Consider the following 23,287-nt stretch of genomic DNA (forward strand, 5'->3'; position numbering starts at 1 on the left):
TTGGCTGCTGTCATTCTCTTTTCGTTGAAGAAAAGGAGACTCCCCAAAGACATGAGATAGGAGACACTGTTACAGATGGGCAACTGCACCAAAGGCTGTAAATGACCCCAGGATTTCTGCGGCGGAACCGAAAATCAGCCCCCGCACCAGCCCAGCTCTGTTGTTCCAAAGCTCTTCCCCACCCTCCACCTCTTTCACGGTTGCACTGTGAGCTCTGTAAAGCATCCTGTAAAGAAGCAGGCTTGCCCGCACAGACTGGCATCAAGAAGGGAACAGAAATGGACGCACTATGGGTCTGCTACAGCCTTCCTGTGTCTCTGGTGGAAAGCTATCCTTTTTCTGAACCCAAGATCTCACAGGTAGCAACGCAAGGGGGTGAAGAACAAGGCCCAGTTATGTTCTAAAGCCACTCCCTGTGCTGTAAAGCACATTAGGGAATAACTTGAGGCCACAGGCTGGAGAACGAGTGTCATGGTTTCTTAGACATAGAAAACATCCCATTGTCCTTATCCTATATACAGAAACTACACACTGTACATTCTTACTAATGTCAGCCAAATCTACATCCTATAATTAGCACATACTTACACTGACAAGTCCCCTGCTTTCTTTCAAGTAGGTTTCTTGTTGAGCTGTTATTATGCATTTTTACTGTGCTCATTATTCAGGCTTTTGTTTAAATAGCTCTGCTTTACCTGTGTATTTCTCTCATGCAGCAGCTGGCACTTGGCTGCTGCTGCCACAGACAGGTCCTGTTCCATCCAAATCCCACATGTCTCTACTATGATTATGGGTCTTCCCAAAACAAACAGGGAGCTGTTGTCAAGTTAAAGAGGAACTGGAGAACTCCATTCCCATCCTTTTCTGTCTCAACTTTTCCTTGCAGACAGCTGCTCTAGGGAAGCTGTACAGTATTCCTTGCATGCAGTTCATCAAGGCTTTCTCTGACTCCGCTTTTTATTTTCCAGGTTAGTGGGGTTTTTTTGCCTGTAAGACATTTTTGTTATTCACCTAAAGCAGAAGTAATTCTCAATAGTGAAAGAAGCTCATTCTTTACATTTTTAAAACATTTTTGTAAGAGCTCTGTCTTCCAAGCAAACACTGAAGAAATCAGAAGGTTCTCTGTATTGCAGCAGTTCACATTCTGTCTGATTTACACAGGGAGCACTGTCAACCTCATTTGTCCTTCCACGAGAAAAAGCGACTGAAAGTGCTTCTTTTGTGTAGTAAAAGTGTAATGAGAGCTGAAAACAAAGCTTCTTGAACTCTCTGAAGCCATATCAGGCAAGAGGAGCCTGGAAAGTAAACTAAATTGAAATCCACAGGAATTCCATCCAAAGCAGGGTCATGTGGCGACAACTCTGAAAACGCAGAGACTGGATTCTCAAGGGTGTTTCAGGCCTCTGGTGAAGTAGCACGGGATTCAAAAGCACCTTGGGGTCTGATCATCATATGGCTCTTTCTGTGTTTCTACTAATTGCTGGTTGCAGTCTAGTAACAAACCTAACAAAGGACGAGCAGGAAGTTAGTTCTGCACCGATCTGATGGGGTGTGAATTCGGAGCGGCCTTGCGACGCCCACGGTGGCAGGATTTGTCTGCAGTGTTTCCTACAGCATCATACACATGCGAAGGGAAGGTGGCTGCTGAGCACAGCAGTCTGTCTCCGCAAGGAGAAAACTAACAGGTACCTCTGTCAGGATTTTAGCTGCCCCCAATGGGGCAAGAAGAGCTGACCCAAAGGCCAGGTGTTTTTCCTGGACACTACCATCTCTCTGTAGGCTTTTGTAAGCCACTACCTGTTTTGTATTTCGTCAATACACGCTCTTACTCACTTTGATCTTAACTCTGACTTGAAGCTAGGCATTTTCCTTTTTTTTTTTTTTAACTAACCGCAACGCAAACGGATCCAGTCATTTTGAGTCAAGAGTCAAGTGGTCTTTAGTGCTGGTACTTATTCCCCCATGTTCCTTCAGGATGTCCAAAGAAAAATGCGAGTGCCCACATGTGTGCCATAGGATGAGCTGTGAATCTCCCAGTGGAGTCTGGGAAGGGCAGGAGTCTTCTGTTAATCAGTGATTACTGGAAAAAGACAAAACCTTTGCAGTGCATTGTGATGGCTGAATCCTTGCTCCTCAGATTGTCCCATGCTGCCCCTTCTACTTAGGAAACAACCTTAGGACACTCCTTGCCTGATCACCGCTTCTAATTCAGGCTGGTGTTTCCTATAGGACCAGAAAGACGTCTGCTTGCGCGCTTGCATAAGCCGCCCTGCCCCAGCCAGGCAGAGCAGTGTTTGCAACACCCCACCATAGCCATCTACTGCAGGCGGCTGGAGCAGAAGACCACTCCCCTCAAGTTTCCCTGTTCGAATCAGGCTCCTTGTGGGCTTGTGTCCCCTGTTATTCACCCAGAAGGGAGCACGCCTTCCTCTCTTGTGGATCCCTTCAGCTCCCTGTGCCCCTGTGGAGCAGGGGTGTGGGGTCAGTGTTAAAAGCAGCATTACAAGCGCTGAAGTCCTGTCGAGCAGGGTGCAACCAGGTGCTGTGGGGAAGGAGTGGCAGAGCAGAAGCACCATAGCCTACCAAAGGTGAACTTGGTCTGGAATCATCCCGAGAAATGACAGAAATCTTACGGCAACGTGCAGTGTCCCCACAAAGTCACTTTTGGACTGGCAGGTAAGTGAAGGGTAAATTAACTGTCAGCGCTTTGCTTTGAAATATTGTGTGTATTTAATTACAGATGTTGCAGGAATACGGATATGATGCTTCGCAGGCTCTGCTTTGTAGGACCTTCCTTACATAAAGAGAAGGTGAGGCAGTGTGAGGGAGAAATTGCCTGATTTCTCTTCCTCTTTAAGGATCGCTCTTAAGGAAACGGATCATGTTGTGATACAGCTTTGCTGTGCCTTGGTAAACAAATTGACCTTTCAAACATTACATTTCCAACGTTTTCTATAGGAAACCTAAAAATACAGACAAACATCTTATTCACTGTTATATTCTATTCTCTTTATTAGCAATTTTCCAAGGAACTTTCCAATAGCAGCATCCCTGTCCTGTCCTATGCTTTACTGCCTGACAGTGCCAGAGAGCTGGTGTCCACAGAGGTGCTCTCAGCCTGCATGAAGGTTTTTATTCTGGTCCTGCCTACGCCAGTGTAGCTCTGCTTCACTATTACAGAAAATGCTGGGATACAAAGCCCTCTGCACAGGCCATGAGGGAAGGACTCTGCCTCCTTATTCACTAACCCCTGGCATTGCTGGAGAATGTTGTAACACCCCAGCTCCACTCGTCACACCAGTTGTCTGCAAGTCAGACCACTTGTCTTCCTGCGGTTAGAGAGGAAATTGCCACCCACCTCGCTGTCCTTGACTTCCAGTCCTTGTGGCTGGGTGTCTGGAAGCTGTACCTGCCCACAGACCCACCTCTTGCTCTGCCCTTCCAGAGCATTGATGTCCCACCAGGGAACCCACCCCTTCTCCAACCATTAATACTGATTCACAGGTGCCTGTCTCTCACCCAAGCCCCTTCATCCAGAGAAGCATGTGAGCAAAGGCTGAGTGGGTCTACCTGCTGTTTAGTCCTCTGAGAGGGGACTGCAAGAGTGCTCCAGACTGACACACAGAGGTTTTGGGGTGGGGGGCTAGCTCCCTGGAATTTCTCTGCTTGTATCTTTGACTCAGCTAGATGTGGTCTCAGTGGAGAACCAGCTGTCTGCCTGCATGCTGGAAAGGCTCCCCTCACAGAGTACGGAGGAGGCAGGGTAGGACACCACAAGGTTCTGCCGGGCACTGCAGCTCTTCTGGGACTTTCTGGAACCTCCCTGATATTACTCTCTCCATGCTACAGCTGACTGATGGGGTCAAATCTTGCTTGGGTCACAGCAAATGAAGTCTAAAAAGGAAAAAGTTTCTTTTAACTCACACTGCTGTCTCAAGGGGCTGCCTTTTCCAGCAAGCTCCTGGCTGTGTGAGGAATTTTTCCTGACTCAAAAATGGCTGTAGCTTAACTTCTTGCACTGCAGGAGCTAGTTTGGTTGGGCACACATTCCTCTGAGGAACATACCTTTGAAAAACACAGCAGAGTATTCCAACTGCGATGAGACACTGGTTCATGATCTGCATTTGACTGGTGCCAGCCGTGATCAGCAGGTGTTGGAGGAGACGTGCTGATGGGAACTTATGGTGAAGTGATGCAAAAGCCTGGTGAGGCAGTGGCCTGGTCCTGCTCCTCTTCCTGTGATGCAGACAGTCCTGATTAAAACCTACGTGTGGCCAAAAGCTGCATTCTTTGCCTTTCTCATCCCACCTGCTCTTGTGGTATGTCTTTAGCGTATGGCCAACCTTCTGCTACAAACAGAATTATTTTCTGATTGTCCCAGCCTGTCCAGCACCTCTCAGAGCAGCTTCCCTCCTGCTGGAACAGGGGTGCTGTTTTGCCTTTGTGTTTCAGCTGGCAAAACTTCTGGCAGAGGGTCAGGCTCCCAACGGCTGGTGGGGGCTGATGGAGAGCATATCACAGAACGGTAGGGTTGGAAGGGACCTCTGGAGATCACCTAGTCCAGCCCCCTGCCACAGCAGGGTCACCCAGAGAGGTTGCACAGGAACGCGTCCAGGTGGGTTTGGAATGTCTCCAGAGTTGGAGACTCCACCACCTCTCTGGGCAGCCTGTGCCAGGGCTCTGCCACCCTCAACGGAAAGAAGTTCCTCCTCATGTTGAGATGGAACTTCCTATGTTCAAGTTTGTGACCATGTCCTCTTGTCCTGACTCTTGTATGTGCATGCTGGCCCACCCTGCTCAGTTGGGCAGGAGCCAGCCAGCACGGCCGGGGCAGAAACTGCAGGGACGTGACTCATTCATTGCTTCCTTGATGCCTGGGTCAAATGCAGGGCAGCAGGAACAAGCCCCTCGGCATGAATCCCAGCACACCTGCCATCCCCACACAAACGGGAAACAGGCCCTTGCCCGTGCAACTGACATGAATTGGTGACCATCTCTTCTCACAGGGGAGGTCCCTGGGAAAAGCCAAGCTCCGCGCTGCTACTGCTGGAATGGCACGGTGCTGGAGGGATGCTGGGGAAGCTGAGTGGCTTCACAATGAAGCCCTGCTGTCACTGGGCATCCGCCTGTTTTCTGTGAGGTGGTGGCACCTGTGCTCCGGTGTAGCTGTAACTCACCGTGACCATCAGACCTCTCTTCAAGCAGACACAAGGAGTTTCCAATTCTGTGATTCTGTGATTCCAAACAGGAGGGCAGCGATTCCTTTCTCTCCTGTTTGGCATCTTGCATGTCCCATTTCACAGCCTACTGGTCCGGCCGGTCTTTCCCTGTGGAAGACTCAGTTCTTGTGGGATCTGCGATGCTTTTGCCTTTGATCACTGATTTTGGCCTACTGGTGGCATTGGTGTTAGTGGGATGACAGGTAATCCATCAGGCTGCCCAGGGTTGAGAAGGGGAGAGCATGAGGTTCCCCTGAGCACCACCAGCTGTAGTTTTCCTGGCACTGGGTCCTGGAGTGCGCAAATTCCTCCTCGTCACGTGGCCTGAGAGGGCTGATAAATGGTCACAGCACAGATGGGTAAACAGAGGTTATGAGTTGCCCAAGGTCACAGAAGAAAGTCTGTGTTAGGTCTGGGATGAGGATGTGATACACCTTTCTTCCTCAGCCCACTGCATTAGTGACACGACCCTGCTGTCTCATCTGAGCATGCTGACCATCTATGAGGAGACGCTTAGACCCTCCGGCAGGCATCCATGCCAACAGCCAGAGCTCTGCCTCCCTGTGTTTTCTGCCAGGTGAGGAACAGGAGGAGGAATGAGGAGCGGTGACACCACCTCACCACGGCAAAGTAGAGGCAGGGCAGCCCGCCCGCCCTGCAGCGGCCAGCACAGTCCTGTCGAGTCAACACCAGCAGCTCTCCTTCCCGGAGAAAACCTGGATTTCGCCGGGACATCAGCATGCACTGCTCGCTGCCCTTCCAGCGCAGTTACTAATACTGGGATTGAGCGAAAATAAGTTAATCTAAAACTGCAATTCCATGCTGAAGTGCTGGTGACATTGCTAGGCTAGCCGAGCTCTTCGGCAGCGTGTATGATACCAACCAGAAACCTCTGATGCAATTACAACCCTGTGCACAACGCTGCGGGGATAATAGGGTACAACAGCCAAGAACCACGTCAGAGGTTTGAGAAGCATTTTCAAACCCTCTATTTAATTAACGAGCGCAGACACAGCATTGAGCTGGGGCTGCTCCTAACAATGAGGAAGTGAAGGAGTAGAAAGAGGTGGGGGGAGAAGGTGGGAGGAGGGCAGATTTTGAGGCTACTTTGTCCTGTTGCCACAGAAAAGCATGAGAGAAAAAAGAGAAAACCTAAGAAAAAAATGCAAAGGAGTTGGGAGAAAGGAAGGAAGGATCAGAAATTAGAATGAAGAAGGCGTATAAGTAAGACAGGTAATGGCTTTCAAACTGTGGCTTGCGGACTGCTTCCAAGTCAACTGCAAAGTCGACTGCAAAAAGCACGTTTGTGTGCAATTCAGCAATCTATGGCGAAGGTTTGGCCAGCGGAGTCAGCTCCTCTGCTGCAGAGAGGAGGGGAACTACAGGACTGAAGTCCAGGAGCAAGCCCCTTCTGCTGCCTGACTGCACGTGATGTGCCTGGTTTTAAGGCCCCCAGGGACGCAGAGTGTTTGTTTAGAAGGCAGTTCTCTTCTTCAGGGATTCCTTATTGACATCATTTGTGAGAATGTAACTATTTGGTCTTGAAAAGAGGGCTCAGCAGCCCCACCTCGCAGGCAAACTGAGCACTGGTTTGAACCCTATGGACCTGTGCAGCCTCTGCCCAGAGGTGCGTTTGGTGGCAGAGGGGTACGGTGGGGGCATGTCCCTGAAGAGCAGACCACCCCAGCCCCTGGAGGAGCCTGTGGACACAGCAGAGTTCAGGAAGGTGGTGGTCTTGTCCTTGATGTTGCCAGTGTTTTGACTCCAGGTCCTTGCTCTAAAAGCGAGATGTGGGAGCAGGGTGTCATGTGTTTGGTCATTATGGATGGGGGCAGACCCATCCACTCCTTTACTCCCTGGAGTAATTACTTCTTCCATGTAGGGTTCTCCATCCTTAGGAGCCTAACACTGAACCTTAATTTTGGAGTATTAAAGACCTCCGCTGAGTTGCAGCGAGATGACAATGACATCCTACTGAAAACGACAGGAGCAGAAGGGATGCCAATCTTCCCCAGGCGAGGTTAACGCTGCTACCAGATTCCCCCGCCGCATCGCAGGCAGACCCGGAAAGAGCACTATTTTTGGCACGAATACACTTCCAGATTGCCTCCATTATACTCTTGCGTAAGCATTGTTGCCATCGTAGCTCATAGCATGTGTTAGCCTGTTCAAGTTTTGCAAATGTTGGCATAAGGAACATGAGGAAAGGAAACCTCTGGGGCATGGAGCAGGCGGCTTGGACGGCTGATCTCCTCCCAGCAGCATCCAGGCCCCATCTCCTTCTGGAGTGATGCAACAAGGCAGGGAAAAAAAGCCCAAGCGAGGAGATGCACAGAGTTTGCTTTGGCACATGCCTTGCTTATTGTGGGAGAACCAGCACCCAGAGAAAACACTGCAAGCACATGGTGAGCCCTCCTGTGGTTAACTGCAAAAAAGTCCTCCTGTGAGTAATGTTGCTGCTGAGATCTGTGGTTGCAGGCAAACGAAGAAAGTTGCAGTTTTTACAACAGATAACTTGCAATTTTTATTGCCCTATATACAGACATAGGAGGGGTGCACGTGTGTGTGTGTGTATACCCCACATAAAATTAAAAAGCACGTGGTGCTGTACCTATGATCTCATGCAAAAAAGTGAAATAACTACTAGTGTGTCTCTGTGTCCGTAGAGAATAATTGAACGTCAGTCATAGAACCATAGAACCATAGAATGGTTTGGGTTGGAAGGGACCTTAAAGACCAACTAGTCCCAACCCCTGCCATAGGCAGGGACACCTCCCACTAGACCAGGCTGCTCAAAGCCCCATCCAGCCTGGCCTTGAACCCCTCCAGGGATGGGGCATCCACAGCTTCTCTGGGCAGCCTGTTCCAGTGCCTCACCACCCTCACAGTGAAAAATTTCTTCCTAATATCTTATCTAAATCTCCCCCCTTTCAGTTTAAAACTGTTACCCCTCGTCCTATCACTACACTCCCTGATAAAGATCCCATCTCTCCTGTAGGCCCCCTTTAGGTACTGGAAGGCTGCTAGAAGGTCTCCCCAGAGCCTTCTCTTTTCTGGTCATTTGGAGACAGCTACTTTGAGAAACTCGGCTGCTGTAAGTCATCAGATCTTCATCGGAAAAATCAGATTACACTATTTTATGTCAGCTGAGAACGTTTTCCTTGGTGTTAGTGAGACCCTCCCGTTTTTGCGTGCCCACGTTTCTCCCCTTGTAGTTGGGGGTGAAGGCTCCCACCCGTGGCAGTGCAGATGAAGTGGCTCTTTGCCGGCTCCCACTCAGGGGTGGCTGGTGGCCACCACCACCGAAGGTTTGCTGCCTTGTGCCACACTGGGAGGATGCAGTGTCTCCTCCCTCCAGCGACACCCCACAGTCTGTGGTGGTGGGGGGTGTGCGGGGGTGTGTGAGGAGTGCAGGGGGTGTGGGGGGTGTGTGCGGGTGTTTGGGGGCTGTGCAGGATGTGTGCGTGGAGGCTGTGGGGTGTGTGCGCAGTGTGTGCAGGGGGTGTGGAGTGCCAGGGGATGTGTGTGGAGGGTGCGTGGGGTTGCAGGGGGTGTGCGGGGTGGGTGCGTGGGTGTGTGGAGTGTGCAGTGGGGGGGTGTGCGGAGGGTGTGTGCAGGGGGTGTGTGGGGTTGCAAAGGGTGTGCCGGGGGTACGCGTGTGTGCCGGCTGTGTGTGGGGTGTGCGGGTGACGTGCGTGTGTTCCGGGTGTGTGTGGGGTGTCCCGGGGGTGTGCGGGGTGTGAGGGGGGGGTGTGCGGAGTCTGTGTGCCGGATTGCAGGAGGTGTGCGGGGGGGTGCGCGGGGTGTGCAGGAGGATGCGCAGGGGCTGTGCGGTGTGCAGGGTGGGTGTGCGGAGTCCGTATGCAGAATTGCGGGGGCCGTGCGGAGGATGCGGGTGGTGCGCAGGGGGATGCGCGGGGGGTGCGCGGCGTGCGGGGCGAGTGCGCGGAGTCCCTGTGCGGGATCGCGGGGGTTGCGCGGGGCTGCGCGGGGGGTGCCATTGCACACTTCCTGCGGTGTGTGCGACCGGCGCCGGTTTCCGGTGGCTGACAGGAGCCGGAGCCCGCCGCTGCCTCCTCCGGCGCGGAGTACCACCGCGCAGGGCCGCGCACACACACGCACGGCGGGGCGGGGGAGGAGGAGGAGGAGGAGGAAGAGGGCGGAGGGAGCAGAGCAGCCCTCCCCCCGCCCCCCCCAGCCCCCCCCGCCCCCAGCCCCCGAGCACTACCTCGGTAGTGCCCCCCATGCGATACAGGCGACATCGCGCAGCCTCCCCGCCCCGCACCTGCAGGTACGTGACCCGCCCAGCTGCACTCTCTGTGTGCTGGGGTGGGGGGTGGGGGTGCGGGGGTGTGTGTGTGTGTATTTTTGCGTGGGGTGTGGGTGTGTGTGTGTGCGCGCATCCAGCGCTGCCCGCCGCGGGGGGGGGGGGCGGGCGATATTCCCCCCCTCTCTCTTTGTGCGCAGCGGAGGGCTCGCCGGGAGCCTTCCCCGGGCAGATACAGCCCCCTCCCCCGGCCCCCCGTCCGGCCTTTCCGTGGGGCAGGGGTAAGTGTCCCCCCCCCGCCCCCGCTGTTGCACGGGAGGTGCCGGTGCGGGGGGAGGCGGGGGGGGTCGAGGTTTGGCACACCATAGGGAGCGGGGTGTCCCCCCCACCCCCCGTTGCATCCTCTTGCAAAAAGAAAAGCGACCCTTCCTGCCCCCCCCCCCTCCCCCGCAGGCTCAAATAGAGATGGAAAGGGGGTAGCCGGGGGTGGGGGGGGTAAGGCTTGGGGACCCTGCGCGGGGGGGCAGAGGGGCAGTGTCTGGTTGGTGTGGTCTGGGTCCCCCCCCCCCGCCCCGGGGGGTTCAGCCCCACGGGAGAGCAGGGGAGCGGCGCGGGGGTCCCCCCTCGTCCCCCACCCGAGCAGGCAGTGGGGTGCGGGCTGGGAAAGGCAGCCAGCCCCTCGCAAACTTGGCTTGTCACCGAGATGAGGCAGGAGCGATAAAGGGAAGCCAGAAAACTGTGAAACAAGCTTGGAAAAGATGGTTAAAGGCGAAGGGAAAAGAGTGGAAACGATGCAGAGATCTATTGAGCCTTCCACGATTTAATTCCGGCTGTCAGAAACAGAGACACTTTCCAGCCAAAGGAATAACTGTGACACATACGTTAAAACTCACCTTCCATCTACAGTGTTAATGGTTATAAATATCCCCTGAACGCAGCTGGTTATTCAGTAGTACTAGATGTAGAGTAAGGCTGTTTCCATTCGAGTGAATGAAGATCTGTCATAGAAACAAAACAATACGCCGGGTAAAAATGAAGTCCTCGCATACGCCTGGCTTTTGACATCTGAATTGTTAATCCGTGAAGTTTGCTTTTGCCTGCCTTCCCCGCCATTCCCCCACTATCCTTCCCAGAAATACAACCTCTGCTAGTGGTGCTGCAATGCTAAAACTGCGATAGATGCTAAAGCTTGACGAGGAACTGCTAGGGACAGCAATGGCTTTCCTTTTTTCTGTTGATTTGAAGAGAAATGGGACCAAGCCCTGCGTGTGCTTGTTAGCAGCAGTGAGAATTTGCATAAATCAAATGGTTATATCCCTAGATGTAATCCATTCTGGATGACGGCTTTTCAGGTCAGGGACTTTCCTTCTTTAAACAGTAACCCCAAAAAGGTCTTCTCAGGTCAGGAGTGACCAGTTCCTGTTCCACACACACCCCCCCGCCCCGGCTGCTACGGTTCCCCTCCGTATAATTCAGAGCTCGGACCGACAGGGCTGCACTCATGTGGTACTGCAATTAACCTAATAACCCCTGCCAGCGCCACGCTGGGGCTGCACACCTGCCCCACCGCACAACGTGCATCGGCTCAGGGTGCTCCCAACCCATCGGCATCGCCAGGAGCCCGGTCAAATCGCCTTGGGGCCTTGGATCTGCCACTTGTCTCCGCCTGATTTTTTTCAAACGTCATTTCAGGCTTGGCTAAAACCTATCCCTGCCCACCCCTAAAGCCACGCAAAAGGCAAATTCGGCTCATGCCTTCTCCTGCTGTCCTGTGCCGAGCCACCTGGCGAAGTGACGCCCACGGCCCCTCTGTCCGCTCTGCCTTTCAGCAGAAAGCTGCTTTAAAGCCTCCTGCTCAAGTTTATCAGCTCTTTGCAAGCCCTCACAGGTCAACTAACAAACCAACCTGACAGCTTAAAAACCTTGCGCCCAAATGAGTAATAATGAGATAAGAATGGTCAAAAAGATGCAGTGTGAACTAAGTATTAACGGAAAGTGTTCAGAGGATAACAGATGGTCTTACATGCAGTGTAAAAGCTTGTCGTGAGGGAGATCAGCATGGAATTACTCTTTCTGGTGTTGCCTGTAGCTCATCTGAAGAGTGTAGCACAGGTCTTGCATATTCCACTAAAGTACCTGGGTTTCCAGGAGGTAACTTAACACTTGTGGAGAAACTCTAACAACTCAAGTACTTTTTAGCAAGCTGGTGTTTTGTTTTGCTGTGTTTTTTAAGCAAGTTTACATTGATGTTGCTGCTGTACTGGTGCATCGGTGCACTAGTAGTCTCTTTGCTATGCCAGAAAGTTTCCTGTGACTGAATTTAATGAAAGTTTCAAAAGCATGGTGTAATTCTCTTCCGTTCACGCGATGATAATGGATTTATAGTCACCGAGTTCCCAAAGTGGTAGTAGTTTGCTTTGTTAGCAGCTCACATCTGGCAGTCACCAGGTGGACCTTCAGTGGCCACCGAACCTCGCCTTGGTGCCAGTTTGACCGGGCTGTCGCGTGTCCACGCGCTACGGCTCATCGGAGACTATCGGAGTTTCTGCAATGCCATCTTTCAGTATTTTCCGTCTCCTGACTTTTTGTGCCTTTCTGTCAGCTACGAGATGCAGGCAGGAGAGGTCTGAAGGTGATCCCAGGCGCTTGTCTCCATGGTGCCGCTGTTTGTCCACACCGGCAGACTGGGAGCGATAACCCATCCCCGCGCAGCGCAGGGGGGTGGTGTGAAAATTAACGACTGTTTGTAAGGCACTTCACGGGAACTTGTACATGGCAATTAGTCCTCTGGAGGATTGTTATGCACCTGGTAATTCAAGTGTAACTAGCTGAATGTAAGGGTCTGCTGTCAGAGGTTATTGCTGCACACCTTTCTGCAAAGTAAAACGGGGTGAGGTGAAGGTTGGTGACTTAAAGTACTGCAAATTTTTACCAGGTTTTCTGTTTCCTTTTCTGTGAAAAATATTCAAAAAGGTGTGTTAGTTTGAGTCAAATATTTCCGTGGTGGATCTGCATAAAAGCTCAAAGGAACTCGAAAGACTTACACCTTAGTGCTGTTAATAATGAAGAAGACCTGGGGGAGCACGACCGCTCTATCTTCAGTTACTTGACCTTGGCTCTGATTTCTTGATTTATGAACTTTATTTACTGGCAGGGCTGGTGAATTCTCTTGCAAGACAGAAATTACAGTGTGCCAGCCCTCCCTCGTTTCCATGGTAACGAGTACACCGCACAGATTCCCTAATGAGACCCTTGGCTGGCCACTGATTGTCTGTGTTTTTCTGGTTTGGTAGTTCTGGGCCTTGAAGTAAATAGAAGGTCTTGGGCATATGACCGTCAGAACTCAAGCAGTCAAAATGGAAACAGAAATGAAAGAATAGATGGCACGGTGAGAAGGTATTGTAACTTAGCCTCAGTCACAGGCACATGGATGGGATACAAGCAGATAGCTTTCAGTATTGTGTTTTCTTCTGAGAAGGGTATGGTGAGAAGGACCCATCCCAGAGTTTAGTTTGAGCTCTGTGTACCTCTTCTGTGGCCAGCTGAACAGGCAAAGAAGCAAGTTATTTTGCATCATCTGGGGGCTGTTCTCAACTACAGGTGTTTTCCACATTTCCTAGTCTGATGTTCGTAGTTTCCGAGTTCCTTTGTAGTGCTCCATGCCCTTTTCTTATTTATTGTCTAGCAAGAGGCAGGATCTGCAAACTTCTGTTCACTTTACTGCTGTTAGCTCAGAGACATCACATGAGTCCTGTTGGACCCAGGCATCTTGGGGTTTCAGTCCTGTGAAAAGTTACAGGAACAAAAGTTTTCCTGTGAGTGCGAAATCACAGGATTAGATTTGTGGTATTCACGGAGTGATCACAATGGGCTTCTGCAAGTTTTTATTTCCACTGCAAGAGTTCAAGTAATTGTTTTCCAAAAACAGCTAGTGTACCTAAAATATTTTATGTAACGTGGTTTATAAATCTGTGTAAGATAACTGGAAGAGATAAGGGGAGGGAAGAGGTGCCTCTGCCCTTTTCTCTCCAGCTTTGCTTATTTCATTAATTTTCTCACTCTTTTTTTGGTATGGTCTGCCCTATTATTTTCTTCTGTGATTGTCAGTGAGTGAGTGTCTTTGGTCAGTGTGGACAATCGGGGAAAAAAAACCAAAACCAAACTGTTTTTTAAAAGCAGGAACATAAACATATAGCAGTGGGCAAACATCCAAACACGCATGTCACTTAGCTTTGGCAACTGGACTAGATGAGAAGTTTTCTTTTCTTGAATCATTGATGCTGTAGCTTGAACGCCATATTGTTTAGGCCCTTCACCTATGAACAGCTGCATCTTAATGAAAGAAATAGACAGGAAAGGTGCCTGTGACATAATTATCTTCTACGGCGGTTTTATTCAAAAGAGGTGTTAAGCTGGAAGCAACTGAATTTAGTAATTCTGAATTTCAGTGGCTATCCTGTCATGGGTTATGGCTGGAGAAAAGAAAACCCGCTGGTGGTCTAGGAGTTTGCACCGAAATTCTTTCTTTGCCCTGCCAGAAGCAGCCTCTAAATGACCTGTAGTGCTTGGCTGCGTATTAACCCACCCGGCCTTAAAGATTGCTGCTGGCTGTGGCAAACGGAATAAAACTCACTGGAACAAGTGGCGGGTTAGAAATCCGTCTAAAAGGGAAGGCTCCAGTGGGGAGCCGTGAAGTGGCCGAGAGCCAGACAGCAGGCTGTATTGAGGCTCCTGGTTGCCGATCGTCGTCTTTAGTTTCAGAGGCAGCAGCATTTAAAAGCAGTGTTTTCCCCTGCGCGGAGGAGAGCTGGCCTGCCAACAAGGCAGCTGCCTTTCTTAAAACCTGTTCTTGGGTTCTGCTGTTTTGGCGGCCGGTGTCAAATGCCATCCCCGGCACATGCACACACACCTCCCCAAAAAAAGCAGAGTTTCTAGTATGTCTCTGCTGAACCCAACCGTTATTTTGTGGGTGTGAATTTCCACATGGCCAAGGCCTGTGGTTTACAAGCTGTTTTGGGAAATCACTTAACCGTTTGCCCAGTAGTGACCCAAAATAACAGCTGTCGTATTTTATACGTATGTAAAGATGTATCATACGTAAATATGAACAATGCACAAATATAAAATTATGCATATTTACAAAAATACATATAATAAATACATAAATAATATTTGTACTACATATATCATTTATTTTGATATTGTGTTATTATGTATTACATACAATTTAATATATTATAATCTCTTATATTAACATGGTATGCATGTTGTTTATTGTTTTTATTATTGTTATTGTTATTATTGTTGTTGTTAATTATATTACATTATGATTGTTGTTGTTATTATTATTACTATTGTTATTCCACATATTCTATTTTGTAGTCAGATGAGAGAGAAAAGATAGGTCTGGCAGAGAAGGTGTCTGACTTACGGGGTGAAGGATCTGTCCTGCTCCCAAGTCCTATCCAGTGTTTTCCCGAATGATGCAGCGGAAGGAATAACACGCCTCCCTCCGTGCTGCACCTGCGCACAGCAGGAGGCTGGAAGGACCCGCAAAGACCTGGGAGCAGAGAATCGGGTTTCAAAATCATTTCAACAGGTTGGAGATGTGGGCTGGAGAGGACAGGGTGTGAGCTGTAAAATGCAGGGTTCTGCTCTGTGGCCAGGTTAGGGAAATGCTGAAATTACAAGCCAAATTTTTTGGCCAACAATATTTTTTTTTTTAGCCAAAAAAGAAAAAAAATTGTTCTGCAAAGGGGAAGGGAGTAGCTTTGCTCCATGGGCAAGGTGGATGGGACACAAAACAGGTATTTTCAGTAGGAGGGAAGGTCATCAAAACGCGCTCCCTTAAGGAAAAGGCTCGTGAAGCTCTGGGATAACTTGCGAGGATGTGGCCATGGGAGGTCCACACAGCGAGGTTACCTGAGCATCTGCCAGCAGGGAGGGAGGAACTGTGTCTGCTTAGGAGGACCCCTGATTTTACTGATTTTTCTTTCATGATTAAACCCCTAGTCTGCAGGAAGTTTTTCTCTAGAACAGGAGCATAATGGAGGTTTCCCAATGGGGCTGAAGGAAGACAACCAGAAACTTCTTTTTTTTTTTTTTTTTTTTTTTTTTTAATAGGAAGTAGAATTGGGGGAGGAGAAGGGTGTCTGTCTGAAGTTGTAGGTGACTGCAAAGCCCAACCCCGTCAGGTGGAGCAGTGCGACCCACTGTGATGGTGTGAAGGGGTGCGGGGAGGGATGTCGATGGCATGAGGAGGAAAACGCTGTGGCAAAATGAAAATGCTTTTCAACTGGCATATCTTCATCTCGGTCCTTGTCACAGTACCGATATCTCCCTAGAAGCAGTCCTGGTGCCGGAAAGTGCTTGAACAGTTAGAAACCTCCTCCCTTTTTTTGAACAGCACGCTAGTACGGTATTTACACCTTAGCTGGGAGGCAGTCAGGAGTTTCCAGAATGACAGCCGAAATTAGGGAAAAATGAGCTTTTGGCACACGCTTGGTGTTGCAGTGTTTTCTTAACTTTTCTGTTTGTTTCCTCTCCTTAAACCTGAAGCTGCAGCCTGTAATTTCTGTATTTCTGATGTCTCTCCAGCCTAAGTACAGCGGGGAGAGGGTGTATTTACGTTCTCTGCTAAGTGTTCTCCTGAAGCTGTAGAGAAGACCCTCGTCGCCCTGTGATAGTTTGCAAAATCTGCTGCAGCACACCATAAGGAGCCAGCATATTTTAGCTGGTAACACTCCAAATGTCATCGCTTAGAATTTGCAAAATATTGCAGGATGGGAAAAAAATTTAACTACTCTCAAAATGTAGAAGCTGACAATTTTTTTTTTTAATCTGTGGGATTTTAATCCTTGCTGTTGAGCCAGTTTTGCACAGAAGATGCCGATGTACTCATTCAGTGGAATTTTCTATTCTCCGTTATATGGATTATCCCCTTGCAGTAGTCCTTAGTCACGCCAGGTCATGCCACTCTAAGCTGTGAGGTTAAATATCTACTCCAGTTTTATTGTAGCTGAAAGCTTTTTATAGAGTCTTTTTTGTGTGTGTGTGTGTGTGTGTGTATGTGTGTCTTTAACTAGGAAAGTGAGTATTTCCTGTCTGAAATTTAGATTTCATACTGTCTTTTTTTAGCATTATTAGGGGGAAAAATAATGTCTGGCTTCTTTCTTTTTTTTTTCCCCCTTCTTTTTTAGTTAAAGCATATTTTAACCTTCTCATCTATAACTATAAAATGAAGGGTGCATTTTTAGAAACTGAGCTCTTACTCACAGACTCAACGCTGAATTTTTTAGACCCAAGAGGCAAACATTTATTGTGCAACCAGTAAACTGCAATTGAAACTGTTCTGTAAAGTGCTTGACATAGTCTGTGCCAGATGTGTGAATCCTAGCAATTTCAGCAGACTTGATAAGTGTTGATGACTTAATTTTAAACCATTCAGGTTTTAACATTTCCCTCTCCGATTTCCAAAAATACAGTTAACTGTTGTGGAACTAACCCAGTTAAAAAGAAGTGCTGTCTTTTATACCAAATAAATGAACATTAAATATCCAACAGCAGGTTGATAATTTCCAAATCTTCTGGATTTCAAGTTACGTGTCAATGTAGCTTCTCCTTACAAATTTAAAACTTGTGCTCCTAAGGCAAGACATGCAAAAAACACCCCTCATGCAAATAACTGTTGTCCAAAACCTCTTTCAGTTAAATCCTGTTTTCTGCACACAGCTTCACTTCATAGCAGGATATAGCTAAGAACCCCATAAATGGCATATTTTCGCTGAACTGAATATTACGAATTAAACAAGCAAGTGAGGTCTCCACCCACTTTATCTGAGCCAGTGCCTGGCATCAGCCTAAAAACCAGGCAGGGCGGGGGGCGTTTGCTGAACGGGCAGCGTGATCCGATTGAAATGCTAGTGACTGGTTAAGATGTTTTGTCTGGGGACAGCTGGGTCAGGTATTTTTCATTTTAGAAATCTGTCTTGATTTGAGGGAGAGAAGGTATTTAGGTGGCGGGGAGGAGTGAAGAATGCCAGAAAATTACATACGCAATATGTATAAATCCATAGTATGTAGATTTTTTTTGCCCTTTGTCTTGCCATAAATAGTCTCAGGGGTCAGCCCTATAACATATTAGACGTTGTAGTGTAATCCAGCAAAACACAGGTGAATAATTCTCCCATAAACAGAAGCACTGGTCAATTAATGCGTGCAAATTTTAGTAGGTAATTAAGTTGCGTGCATTTTTTTCCCCGTATTTTTTTTGCCAAATTGTCTGTGAATAAGTTTCCCCTTCAGCTAGTTTTTTTGTCTTGTTAGATAATCTGTTCCGAAATAATGAGACTGATTTTTCAGTATGGAAATGTACAGCAGCCCTTCTTAGCAATGTATTCACATGTATGGAAAAAAAAAAAGGCTGTCTGGCAGAGAAAAAAAATTAAAAATTTGTAAACTTGGATTTACAATTTCTTTTGGACTGCGAGAGAATACATTATACTGAGCATCACAAATAAGTCATGTTTTGGAAGAACTCCACAAGATAGTGAAGCATTACTGGAATATAGCATCAGGCAATTTATACGGAGGGTGGTTATCCACCCGGCCCTTTATTTGCAAGAAGCATTCGACACTTTAATTGAGCTCTCTTCAATATGCTGCATCTGCTTTAATGCTCTGTGTTTGCTGTATGCATTTCAACAGCCTCATAAAGATGGTCAAAATTTGTTTTGGTCTAGCCAAGGAGTCAAGGAGAAATAGCAGCTCAGAGCCATGTTCTAGAGATATGCACTATTAACCATTGCAATTTAATTTTGTGTGTGTGTGTGTGTGTTAACATTCGATACTTTACTGTTGGATAGTTAACTCTGTAAAGCTAAGTGACCTCTTTCCAGTGAGGCATCTCTAAAACTGTCTTCACCTCTGCCGACCTCGTGGATACTGATTAAACTGTTTGGCTGTGTTTGATTAGCTTAGTTTACAGACCATTTAACTGGTGCAGAAGTATTTACATGGGATAATACTGTGGCGATTAAGACGAGGGAAGTAGAAACCTGGAACCACTTCAGCAGGCTTTATGAAACAAAGAGATGTGAATCCAGCATGTCTGTGTGTGGATTTGCCCTTTGGGCTCAGGGATTTATTTTTCTTCTGGAGGAGAAGTCGCTCTTGCTCCTTCAGTGGAAGGCGGTGATTTCCCCCCGTGCAGCGGTTCCCCTTGTGGCCGTACCCTGGTGTCAATGTCCTGACGGTGGCTGCGAGATTCACACTTGGCATGAGCAATAGGTTTTTTAACAAGACACAAGCAGAGCAAATTGCTCCGTGTTTTACTTCATCGACACACTACCGCTGTCCTAGCACAATTAAAAAGTGGAAAGTCTGAGTGAACGCATCTAGACATCAGCTGTTCAGTGTCTTTCTTTGGTTGCCTCCACCTGTGAATTTCACTACTTGGAAGACAGGTTTTCTTGTTCCCACCGGCATAGCTGGGGTAAATTTGTAATATTACATTATATCCATCCCTTTCATCAAATGCCCTTTTTTTCCACTACTAATGGCCACTGGGCAGTTATCTTCATTGACATGTTCCAAGGGAGTTGCTAGTCTTTTCTTTTTTCCTCTCTTCTTTTTTTTGTCAGACTATAGTTCTTTGGAAGAAATTGGCGTGAGCAGTGCACATTCCCTTTTTTCCTACTCAGGTCATTCATCAGGAGGGACTTCATTGTGCCTCTCAATGAGGAGATGGAGGACCATCTGCCTGTGGCTCTTGAGGCTCCTGTGTGGAGGAGGCAGCTGGAGCCTTTGCTCAAATGCAGTTTTGCCCTGGCCCACACAGATGTTGTTGTCGGGGTTGGGTTGGGAAAGTCAGTAGGAAGGCTTGAAGGACACACCTCGTGGCCTCAACGGCACTGCACAGATCTTCCTGTAAAATTAAGGCACCCTTTGGTAGCCTTGGAGAGGGCAACAGGTGGGGACATCCTGGCTATACAGAGGGACCAGAACTTTTGCGTGGGTGAACCTGCCATTCCTCTGGGGCTTATGTGGGTTGTCCATCTGGAACAGTTTGGAGGTGCACTGAATTTCCTGCAGTCTTGCATGAGCTTTTCGTCCAGGGCTGATGTCCCAAGAAATGTGCTTCTGGGGCCAGGTTAAGCAGAGGTTTGCAGTGCTGTCTGGTGTAAAAGTCTCCTCCCAGCCAACCGGCGACTGGGGGAGTTGGACCCAGGCCCCCATGACTAAGGCCAGAGCCCTCCGTCAGCGAGGTCCTTCGCACATGGTGGGAAGGTTTGCTGTTCCCATTGCATACTGCTTTTACGTGGATTAATAGGGGCTCTTAAGGCATGAGGTATCTTGTTGAAGCTTTATTGAAGGTCGAGTAAATTAAGTCGTACAGGTCATTTTCCTCTGCTTGATTCCCCTTTCCTCTCTATTTAATGACTACTTTGAACACTCTCACAGCCATCAGGGGTCTAGCAGTTTTCCCTCATGACTGTTGCACAAGTGGGATCCTATCTGGTTGCATTTGTTTTAAGTGCTGCACTACTTTTAATTATGCTCTGCCTGTGCAAGGTACTTTCTCAAAAATAATAGAAGCATATCACTTTTGCTGTATTTATAATTATACTACAAGGAATTCAGAAGGATGTCAAACTAAAATTTGTGCTGATATGACATGCTGTTTGAGAAACAACGTCTTGTTTTTGTTGTCTGTGGGGCTTTTTGCTGGTTGCAGGGGACTGACAAAACGGCATTACCATTTTTCACATGGTTTGACCCATTAGATTGTTTGGTGGAAAGTATTTGAGTAGGCGGCAAATTGAATTGCTTTTACATTTTCAAGACACTTAAGATAGAAAATAGAAAAGACAGCACTAGATAAACATGCTGCATGTATAATAATATTACTGCCAAGGAAATTTAATTCAGTCTTCAGTGATGGGTTTGGGCAGATGTGTTGCATTCAGCTAGAGATAAGGTAATGCATGCAGCGCGGTCTCAAGTAAGTAGGAACAGAATGAAACTGATATTTTGCATTAGTTGTGTATTATTTATTGTATTTGATATAAGTGTACAGCAGACACCTGATACTACCACCATCTGCCTGGTATCAGATACTGTGTCTGCATGTGGAAAGGGTAGGGTGGTCCTGTTTGGACTTTCCATACAAGAGCTGCCTCAGAAAAGCTTTTATTTTGTAAACAACTACTTTGCTAGTGCTTTTCTGGGTAATTTGCTTTCCTTGCTAAGGCCGTAGTTCTGTCATTAAAAATTAAAATTTGCATTAGTAGAATCATAGAATGGTTAGAGTTGGAAGGGACCTTGAAGATCCTCTAGTTCCAACCCCCTGCCATAGGCAGAGACACCTCCCACTAGACCAGGTTGCTCAAAGCCCCATCCAGCCTGGCCTTGAACCCCTCCAGGGATGGGGCATCCACAACTTCTCTGGGCAACCTGTTCCAGTGCCTCACCACCCTCACAGTCAAGAATTTCTTCCTAATATCTAATCTAAGTCTCCCCTCTTTCCATTTAAAACCATTACCCTGTGTCCTGTCACTGCACTCCCTCATAAAGAGTCTCTCCCCATCTTTCCTGTAGGTCCCCGTTAGGTACTGGAAGGCTGCTAGAAGGTCTCCCCGGAGCCTTCACTTGTCCAGGCTGAACAACCCCAACTGTCTCAGCCTGTCCTTATAGTAGAGGTGCTCCAGCCCTCGGATCATCTTCATGGCCCTCCACTGGACCCACTCCAACAGGTCCATGTCCTTCTTATGTTGGGGGCTCCAGAGCTGGATGCAGTACTCCAGGTGGGGTCTCACCAGAGCAGAGTAGAGAGGCAGAATCACCTCCCTCAACCTGTTGGCCACGCTTCTTTTGATGCAGCCCAGGATGTGGTTGGCTTTCTGGACTGCAAGCGCACACTGCCAGCTCGTCTTGAGCTTCTCGTCAATCAACACCCCAGGTCCTTCTCCTCAGGGTTGCTCTCAATCCATTCTCCATCCAGCCTGTATTTGTGTTTGGGGCTGCCCTGACCCAGATGCAGGAGCTTGCACTTGGCCTTGTTGAACTTCATGAGGTTGGCATGGGCCCACCTCTCAAGCCTGTCCAGGTCGCTCTGGATGGCATCCCTTCCCTCCGGTGTGTTGGTGGCACCACACAGCTTGATGTCATCAGCAAACTTGCTGAGAGTGCACTCAATCCCACTGTCCATGTCGCTGACAAAGGTGTTAAACAGTGCCAGTTCTAGTACTGACCCCTGAGAAACACCACTTGTTCCTGGTTTCCACTTGGACATTGAGCCATTGACTGCAACCCTTTGAGTTCGACCATCCAGCCAATTCCTCATCCACCAAATGGTCCCTCCATCTAATCCATGTCTCTCCAATTTAGAGACAAGGATGTCCTGCAGGACACAGTCAAATGCTTTGCACAAGTCCATGTATTAGTTGGCCACTAGCATGCAATGGTCCCAGTATTTTATCTCAAGACAGTGAAAAGCAGCAGTTGTGATCAACTGTTGTAAGAAACCAACATTTCTGTGCTCTGAGGGTAGGAGACTGCAGGAAGACAGTTTTGGGATAGTTCAGTGTGAGAATATACTGTGAAGGGGAAGAAAGTGTCAAGTTTTGAAAAAGTGGTTTGCCTGACTGCTCTGAAGAGGTAGATGTCAGTAATATGCTTAGATGGAGAATGAGAGAAGGAAGAAAACAACACAAAAAATGCAGAGAAGTTTCCCACCATTCAAGCAGGAAATAAAGTGATGCAAGAAACTATCTGGTACATCAGATAGTCTGGTGGCTACACAGCTCGTTGCTGTTCAGGTGGGAGATGAGGTGGGACTCTCAAACTTGAGTTTGCCTCAAAAGCCACGTAACTCAGAACTGGTGCTTCCAGAAAAAGCTTACTGTATTTTGGTATAAATCTCTCAAGGGAAAACCAAGTTCTGAATCAGGTTCTCTAGGCAGGAGACTACAGTTCCCTCTGAAATGGTCAGCAATGGTCTGCCTTGGTCCTGTCTGCTCTCCATCCAGCAGCCCCTGAAGACCCCAAGGAGGTCCACGTGGGCTGTCCATGGTGCACTAGCCTTTGCACTATAGAAACATGGCTCACATTTTGTAGAAGGAGAAACTGAGCCAGAGAGATGTGTGATGAAGGGGTTTTTTGTTGATAAAGGCCATTATGTGCAGTCAGAGACCACTGAGTTCCTGACTACACCCCATGTTGACAATCACCTCTGGGGTGATGAGCTGGGGTTGCCTTGCTGTGCCCAAGAGTGCTGACTGCTACAGGGATTTTCCTCCCTGCCTGCAAAGGGGTGAACTCCGGAGGATAAAAGAAGGGTGTCACAGCATTGGGCTTGAGCTGTGCAGTTGCTGCTGCAAGTGTCTGCCCCAGAGTTTGGAAAGTTTTGTGTTTGGACAGACCACCATCCCCAAGGCTGGAGATACAAGGACAAGAGCTCTGTTTGTTAGGCTTTTTTTCTGAATCATATGGCTGGATTTTCAGCTAGCCCATTAGTGTCAGGTTTCTAATTAAAGGAAAACAGCCTGTTTGCCACTGCCACCCCATCACTCCAAAAGCAGAGTTGTTTCCAGAGCGCAAAACCAGTGATGCAGTCCCTGAGGAAGGGGACTGCAGGTCTGGTGGTCTAACAGGTCAGAGGGGCACAAAATGGGGAGAGTAACCTCTGCCCTCCCACCTGCACCACTGAAAGCAGCTAGGTCCTTCTCCAAAGTCATGTGAAAATGACTTATTTTGAGGGGGAAGCGTGTGCAGGAGGCTCGCTCAGCTACAGAGGTGGGCA

General features: G+C 48.4%; 1 protein-coding gene across 1 annotated transcript in view; it reads left to right on the forward strand.

The window, feature by feature from the left end:
• The first annotated feature begins 9,320 nt into the window (after positions 1–9,320).
• Positions 9,321–23,287, forward strand: part of KIAA1958 (KIAA1958 ortholog) — a 66,587-nt gene continuing 52,620 nt past the window's right edge. The window contains exon 1 of the mRNA XM_074570114.1: positions 9,321–9,510. The gene's annotated coding sequence lies outside the window, so the exon portion shown is untranslated. The remainder of the gene's footprint in view (positions 9,511–23,287) is intronic.

Source organism: Larus michahellis, chromosome Z, assembly GCF_964199755.1.
Source record: "Larus michahellis chromosome Z, bLarMic1.1, whole genome shotgun sequence".
Taxonomy (NCBI): Eukaryota; Metazoa; Chordata; class Aves; order Charadriiformes; family Laridae; genus Larus; species Larus michahellis.